Source organism: Actinia tenebrosa, unplaced genomic scaffold (assembly GCF_029948245.1).
Source record: "Actinia tenebrosa isolate PJP-AT-01 unplaced genomic scaffold, QUT_ActTen_1.0 PGA_scaffold12__29_contigs__length_12842862, whole genome shotgun sequence".
Classification (NCBI taxonomy): Eukaryota; Metazoa; Cnidaria; class Anthozoa; order Actiniaria; family Actiniidae; genus Actinia; species Actinia tenebrosa.
This window is the reverse complement of record NW_028292572.1, coordinates 12,792,094-12,800,964: the sequence shown is the minus strand read 5'-3', so window position 1 is coordinate 12,800,964 and position 8,871 is coordinate 12,792,094.

The window sequence follows — 8,871 nt, the reverse complement described above, 5'->3', positions numbered from 1 at the left end:
AATCCGGCAATCAATCTGATATCAATTACCTTTTTGTCAATTACTTAAACTATTTCATCCTTCATTTATTTCATTCTCAACCTAGGGACTTTTTTCCAATTGATGTTATGAAGCTGGAATTATTAATCCCTTTGCATTATGATGAACTGAATGATGTCAGATGTTTCAAAACAATATAATTTCAATCCGGCAATCAATCTGATATCAATTACCTTTTTGTCAATTACTTAAACTATTTCATCCTTCATTTATTTCATTCTCAACCTAGGGACTGGGGTTTTTCGACAATTGTGTTATGAAGCCTGGAATTGCTAATCCCTTGTGTTATGATGACTGAATGATGTCAGATGTTTCATTCAAAACGAATATAATTTCAATCCAGCAATCAATCATTCATTACATTTTGATCAACTTACTATTTCATAATATTCATTCATTTTATTTTCATATCTCAACTGGGCAGTTTTTTTTCCCACTTCTTTATGAAAGCTGGGAATTGTTAATCTTGGGGCAATTATGATGAACGAATGATGTCAGATGTTTCAAAACAATATAATTCAATCCAGCAATCAATCGTATATCAATTACTTTTTTTTTTTTTGATCAATTATCTATTTTCATTCATTCATTTATTTTCATTCTCAACCTAGAGGAATTTTTTTTTTGTTCCAATTGATTTATGAAAGCGGGAATTGTTAATTAAGCTCGGTGGCATTAGGGATGAAACGAATGATGTCAGATGTTTTCAAACAAATATAATTCCCAAGTCCAGCAATCGAAAAAATCGATCATATCAATTACATTTTGTAAATCAATTACATTTTCATTCATTCATTCATTTATTTGTTTTTTCATTCTCAACCTAGGGAATTTTTTTTCTTTCCCAATTGATTTATGAAGCTGGGAATTGTTAATCTTGGAATTATGAATGAACAAAAAAAAACAAATAAGGATGTCATGATGTTTCAAACAAATATAAATCAATCCAGAGCAATCATCGATCCGTTTATCAATTTACATTTTGATAAATTACTATCAATTACATTTTTTCATTTCATTTCATTCATTTTATTTTCATTCTCAAAACCTAGGGAATTTTTTTTTCCCAATTGATTTTATGAAGCTGGGAATTGTTAATCTTGGCATTATGATGAACGAATGATGTCAGATTGTTTCAAACAAATATAATTCAATCCAGCAATCAATCGATATCAATTACATTTTGATCAATTACTATTTCCATTCATTCATTATTTTCATCTCAACCTAGGGAATTTTTTTTTTCCAATTGATTTATGAAGCTGGGAATTATTAATCTTGGCATTATGATGAACGAATGATGTCAGATGTTTCAAACAAATATAATTCAATCCAGCAATCAATCGATTATCAATTACATTTTGATCAATACTATTTCATTCATTCATTTATTTTCATTCTCAAACCTAGGAATTTTTTTTTTCCAATTGATTTATGAAGCTGGGAATTTTAATCTTGGCATTATGATGAACGAATGATGTCAGATGTTTCAAACAAATATAATTCAATCCAGCAATCAAATCGATATCAATTCCATTTGATCAATTACTATTTCATTCATTTTCATTCTCAACCTAGGGAATTTTTTTTTTCCCAATTGATTTATGAAGCTGGGAATTGTTAATCTTGGCATTATGATGAACGAATGAATGTCAGATGTTCAAACAATATAATTCAATCCAGCAAATCAATCGATATCAATTACATTTTGATCAATTACTATTTCATTCATTCATTTATTTTCATTCTCAACCTAGGGAATTTTTTTTTTCCAATTATTTATGAAGCTGGGAATTATTAATCTTGGGCATTATGATGAACGAATGATGGTCAGATGTTTCCAACAAATATAATTCAATCCAGCAATCAATCGATATCAATTACATTTTGATCAATTACTATTTCATCATTTTTGGACTCGGTCCTAGGTAATTGCTGGTTCAGAGGCCTGACTCTTTTGGCCCAAACGTTTTTGTTTTTTTTTGTTTTTTTGTTTTTGTTGCAATGACTGCATTCGTAGGGTTTTTTCACCGGTGCATGTCCTCATGTGATGTTCCATATATTACGTTTTTGGGCTAATCCTTTTTTGCAATGGATACACTTGTGTGTGTCCTCAGGTGCCTTTTCAGTTTTGAAGTTGTTGTAAATGCCTTGTCACAGAAAAGAACGTGGTGTGACGTGCCAACATGTGCCTCTACTTTGTCTCTACTGCCATAACATCGGTCGCAATACAAACAATGGTATGACTTGCCACAAGTGTACATTGAGTCCGCTTTTCACTGCTAAGAGTTTGGTTGCAAATCCAGCAGATTCTTGGGCCCACTGAAATGAACAACGAGAAGCAATGACGTTAGAGCCATCGCTTGTCCAACACCCACAAAACTGCTAGTAACACACATCATTGAATAAATTGCATGCATGCATGAATCAATCAATCTGGCTATGTAGATAGGTTACAATATCAGTATATATAACTATTACCTTTATCATGATTATAGTTTTATATTTACCATTCCCTTTTTAATATGCATACCATGTAAGTTTTTATGTACACTGCTTGCAAAGAAAAACACAGACATTTCTGACGTCTCACTCTGAACCTAATTTTTTATTTTCTTATTTTTTCCCCCGTATTTTCAATCCATAATGAATGAATGAATGAATGAATGGATGGATGGATGGATGGATGGATGGATGGATGATGGAATATAATTCTGATACTTTAACTTTTGCTATCCTCCTGAAGCCTTTCATCAAGTTTTCTTAAAGTGCTACTACGACGAAAACCGCTCCAACTTGGATTCAGCTGAAACTTCCTAAGAATACTCTTTAAAGGTCCAGTAATCACTGTATGAAGTGTTTTCTCGATATTCAGTACGAAAGTATGATATTTTTACGATTATTTTATGGAGTCTGTGACGTCATACACTCAACATCAAACATTGCTACATATATTTCTTTGTATATAAATCCTTAATTTATTTTATTCCTATGAAGCCCAAAGGGTGGCTAATGTGCTTCTTTCACATTACTTGTGACTATAATTTATATTTTGGGGTGTTTGGGCATTTCTTTCTCCCTTTACTACTGATATTTTGATCATAAACTACAAAGAAATGTATGGAGCGATGTTCGATGTTGAGTGCATGACGTCACAGACTCCAAAAAATAATCGTAAAAATATCATACTTTCGTCCTGAATATCGAGAAAACACTTTATACAGTGATTACTCGACCTTTAAAGAGTATTCTTAGGAAGTTTCAGCTGAATCCAAGTTTGAGCGATTTTCGTCGTAGTAGCACTTTAAATTCAGGGTCAAAGTTCACATGTGCTGTTGCCATGGTAACTAACTTAACGAAAACGTACAAACGTATTCAGTCCTGAACTCCCGTTTCTACAGTAAAGTGAAAGAACACTTTCGCCCCTTGATAACTTTAGGGGCGAGATTGCATTGCACCCCCATGACTTGATATTCATGAGATGAATGAATGAATGCTAACCTAGCTGAAAATCAGTTTCAATATTCACCAAATTAACTGGATAGATGGATGGATGGATTGATACATGCATGGATGGATGGATGGATGGATGGCTTATTATTTCTTTCAAGAGTGAAGTGAGAAAACATAGCACCACAGCAAAAATAATAATGCATCAAGGAACAAGGATGCATTTGCAATGCAGTGAAAGCAGACATATTGATGGTTTTTACAGAGTTTCTTTTGTTATTTTGAGCCCGCGATTCTTTTTAATCACTAACTTCACTGATCCAAGTTATTTGTGTTGTATGTATGTACCGTCGATCGCAAGAGAATGCCAAGGATCGAAAAGTTGTTCAAAAGGTATACTTTAGCCCGCCCCCCTCACTCCACGATCCAAATCATTGGGTAAACTAGACAAATGAAACGAATGCCAAACTTCATAGCACTCAACCCTACTACGACGCTTCTTACCTCGAAACTACCACGATCCTTTTCAAAATTCGTCATTCATATCATGTTGAAACTCCTTCGAGAATGACCAAGGATTCTGGAAGCGTAGGTAGAATAAGTCCTCGTACTTTAGGCCTATTCATTCCACTTACTTACACGCATAACAAATTCGACTTTCAAGAGCCACACCGAACGGCGTTTGAAACAGGCCAGGCCGCATGGTTTTATCCAAATGGATAAAATGCAAATTTCGCGAACATGGAAGCGAGTGCCGGCAGTGACGTCGACATCGACAAAGGAAACCCAATCTGCATTATTGCATTCAAACGGGATCCTAGCTACGTGTTACTTAGATATCAAAATTTCAATAGAGTGCACGCACTAAATCCGTGAACATTTATGAGTACTAATTACCGGTACTATTTCATACAGAATTCTTCGTATTCTATTGTTGATTTATCACCATTTAGTACTAAAAGTTAGTATTTGTTTCACGGGTTTAGTGCGTGCACTCTAATTTATGAAGACTGGATAAATAATCGATTCACCTGGATTGATGAATGAAAGACGTCTGCCAATCAGAATCGAGAAAACTTGCAAAAACATAGGCGTCCCTTTGGTTATCGCAATTATGAAGAAAAAAAGAAGAACGCTCCTAACAAGAGAGGTCGGCAACAATGACAATAGTAGCTAATGAGTTTTTCATTTTCGTGCAATGCTGGACAGGCTTTTGTTTCTAGTAGCTGGTCCAATTTTGCGAGCTTCCCGACACCTCCCCTGGGTGGATGCAAGAAGCTTGACTTTCATAGCATTCTTTTCGATTTGCAGTCAGACGGAGTTGGAGTCAGGTGAAAGTGGTAGGGGAGCGAGCGAGGCGCAGGATGAGCGGGAAGTGAGGTGGTGCGTAGATGAAAATAAACAACAGCAACAACTTCAGTTTCACACACAATAAATACGATCATGATTCACAAAATTACACGTTACATAATGTTATCGTATGTCTATTCATACTTGATAAATAAGTCGCGCAAAATATTATATTTCTACGTTATTCTTAGAGTGCACGCACTAAACCCGTGAAACAAATACTAACTTTTAGTTCTAAATGGTGATAAATAAACGATAGAAAACAAAGGATTCCGTATGAAATAGTACCGGTAATTAGTACTCCTTAATGTTCACGGATTTAGTGCGTGCACTCTACTTCTCCATTTCAGATCCCCTGGGTGGGTGTAAGAAGCTTAGCTTTCATAGCATTCTTTTCTATTTGCAGTCAGTCGGAGTTGGAGTCAGTAGAAAGTAGTAGGGGAGCGACGCAGGACGGACCGGGAGATAGGTACGTAAAGCTTCCCAGGGCTGCACATTGCATTCGTTCACTCCATTTTCCGAATCTGTGCCTTGCATTTGCAGTCAGCCAGCCAGTCCGCCGAGAAAACCCAAGCGTGCGCGAAAATCGTCGGCGCCGCAGCACAGGTAAAGTGCGGAAATTGTTCCTTGATATCATTAACACACACTGTTATGCCACAGCCCCGGGAGTGCTTCACAACACTAGCTGAACATAGTCTCTTCGTATTGAAATGTTGCGCAGAGGGTTTCTCTTGCTTTTGGAGTGAGTGGCAACCGTATAGAAAAATCTGCCATCCAAGCCATCAGGACGGCCCTGGAACAGGACCAACCAGTGAACCGGGAGTGGCTGCAGTTCCTGAGCCTGCAGTAGGTGGGTGGCCGAGTGCAGGGAGGGAGGGAGGGAGGGAGGGAGGGAGGGAGGGAGGGAGGGAGGGAGGGAGGGATGGGTGGGCACGCTGGCGGATTACTGCAAAAGAAAGAGAATTACAATTAGAATTACAACGAGCATTAGAATTCCACCCCTCCCTCCTTTCAGTCAGTCACCATGCTGCAGACCAGACCTCTTTAAAAAAACAAAAAATGACAAAAAACAAACTCTTATTATGACATATGAGATGAGATGAAATGATATGATGTGATGTGATAATAGAAAACAAACAAAAAACAGAACAAGACTCGTAAACTCCAAATATCATATCATATCCTTTCATATCATGATATGATTATGATTATTTACTATGATCGCTTTCATTATGTCATAATGTGATATAGGAGAGGCTCCAGTTCCTGAGTGCAGGGAGGGAGGGATGGATGGATGGGTGGGCACGCTGGTGGATTACAGGAAAAGAAAGAGAATTACGATTAGAATTACAACAAGCATTAGAATTCCACCTCTCCCTCCTTTCAGTCAGTCACCATGCTGCAGACCTCCTAACAACAACAACAACAACAACAACAACAACAACACAAACTCTTAATGTGACATATGATGGGAGATAAGATGAGATGAGATGAGATGAGATGAGATGAGATGAAATGAGATGAGATGAGATGATAAAAATAAATAAATAAAAAAATGCAGTAAGCTTACCCTAACCCTAACCCTCAATGTCATATCATATCATTTCGTATCATGATATTTTTGCTGACTGCAAAGTCCCACATTTTGCTGACAAAGTCCAACATTTGCTGACAAACTCCCACATAGGCTGATAAAAACCCATCTGGTTCTACCCCTAACCCTAACCCTCAATGTCACATCATATCATTTCATATCATGATACTTACATTGCGATTATTTGCTATTATCGTCGTCGTCATGTCATAGTACGGTCTGAAATCGAAGATATTTCAGCCAGACTATCCTATTGACTCAGCACAAGAGTACTTATACCAAACTATAGGACTGGTTTCCAAATGATGTACAGTTCTGCACCCAGTTCAAAAATTGTCGTTGCAGGGACCCCAGTCCTGTGCACTCGGCTAGTGCTCGAATTGAGATGAGATGAGATGAGATGAGATGAGATGAGAAGAGATGAGATGAGATGAGATGAGATGAGATGAGATGAGATGAGATGAGATGAGATGAGATGAGATGAGATGAGATGAGATGAGATGAGATGAGATGAGATGAGATGAGATGAGATGAAATGGTATAAATGAAACAAAACAAAAAATGCAATAAGCTTAGTACCCTAACCCTAACCCTCAATGTCATATCATATCATTTCATATGGGACAGAGTCAAAAGACACTATTTTTGGACAATTAATAAGTATTTAGCTATAAATCTAGAATTTTAATTAGGAACGCCTCGCGTACACATAGGAATGTATTTCCTTAGTTAACTGTTTATGCGGAAAACGCGTAAAGCAAGGAGAGGTTTCCGTACATAATTACACTACAGTGAGTTGCGTTAAGGTTTGGCACATGTTTGCGTAAATTCGCGTTCAGTACATCCTGCCTACGAGGTAGGCCTAGGGCGTACAACGCGCAGCGCAGGAGTTGTAAGGTCTTAGGAATGCAGGGTGTCCCATAAAAGTAGGCCCAAACTAAGTTTCAAGCAGTGTAGTTTAAAGTTCTTGAAGACGTTGCGCTGTCTACGGATTTTTTCACATATCAAGACAAAGAACTCTCTTCGATGCAAGGTACTGGAGTCTCTTACACTTTTACCTAGGATAGATTTAGGACAAATTTACGTTAATATCGTCAACTAGTCGTCATATTTTACAGTGTAGATTATCTATATATTTGTTAAAGCATTCGCTTATGTGATTTTAGTCGTACTAGTCGCATTAGCGCTTTCAGTACAATGCAATAGTAATTTAGTCATCGCGCTAAGTGCGTTTTGTCATTGAAATTCGTCATGTAGTCACAGTTAAAATACTTTTAAACATTACTTAAACAACTCGGCAGTAAATAATCTAAAGTTATTTAGAGTTTTTCCAGTAAAGTACTATCTGCGTAATATTCGCTTTTCAAACTCTTTAAAACGTTTACTATAGGATCGCTACCGCCTTGAACGTTTGTTTAACCTTCATCTACGCTTATTTATTAGCCTTAACCGCAGGGTATAAGACCTTTTTTCAATCCATCTTTTGTTCGCTATGTAAACTCTACACTCAAGGTCAAGTTATCGTGTAATTCGTAGGTTAAATGTCATAGACAAGGGCTAAAACACTTACCTAAAGCCATAGTAAACCTCTAAGACAACTTGTCCATTGTTCTCCCATCGGTTTAGTTCATTTTAAACGGTTCATAGCTTGTACATTAAACTTCGCAATTCTAGTATGTTTTAAACACTGCTAATTAGTACGCAATATTCAAATGACCTGTGACGTAATTTACGTCATTTCCGTTTCTATTGATATCTAGCAAAACAGTGTATCTTACTGATTCACTCTTTTGGCAATAACCTTTTGGCTATTAATTTAGATAAGCTACAAAGGTATTTTTAGTTGTTCTATTTTCCATTAGAGATATCCTGTAGTCTCGTTCCCGTTTTTTTTGTGTATTGTAAGGTCGTTTGAATTTTTCAATAGATTCTCTTGTCAAAACCACTTGCAATCTGACTCATATATGTTTACATTGCGATTATTTACTATTACCGTTGTCATCATGTCGTAATACGGTCTGAAATCGAAGATATTTCAGCTAGAATGTCCTGTGGACTCAGCACAAGAGTACTACAGCCTTGTTCGTTCACCCAGAACACCCTTACAGACCCAAGAGTCGTTGAATTTGCTGTCATATTAATTATTGGGTTGAGGAAATGACCAACATCAATAGGGCTGCATTGATTAACAGATTGATTGGGCTCAAAACAACCTACAGGGTTCTTAGGTTGAAACCAAGTCACGCAGGTGGAATCCAAGTCAAACAGACGACAGAGAATGTTTAAAAAAATGCTTACCAATACTACAATCAGGATGGTTGCAGTTAATTACCACATTGAGTGGGCTCAAAACCACCTGCATGCTTAGATAACAGCCACTTCAACCCATTTCTTATTGCATGCATGACACGGGCCTGAAAACAAAACGAAAACAAAAA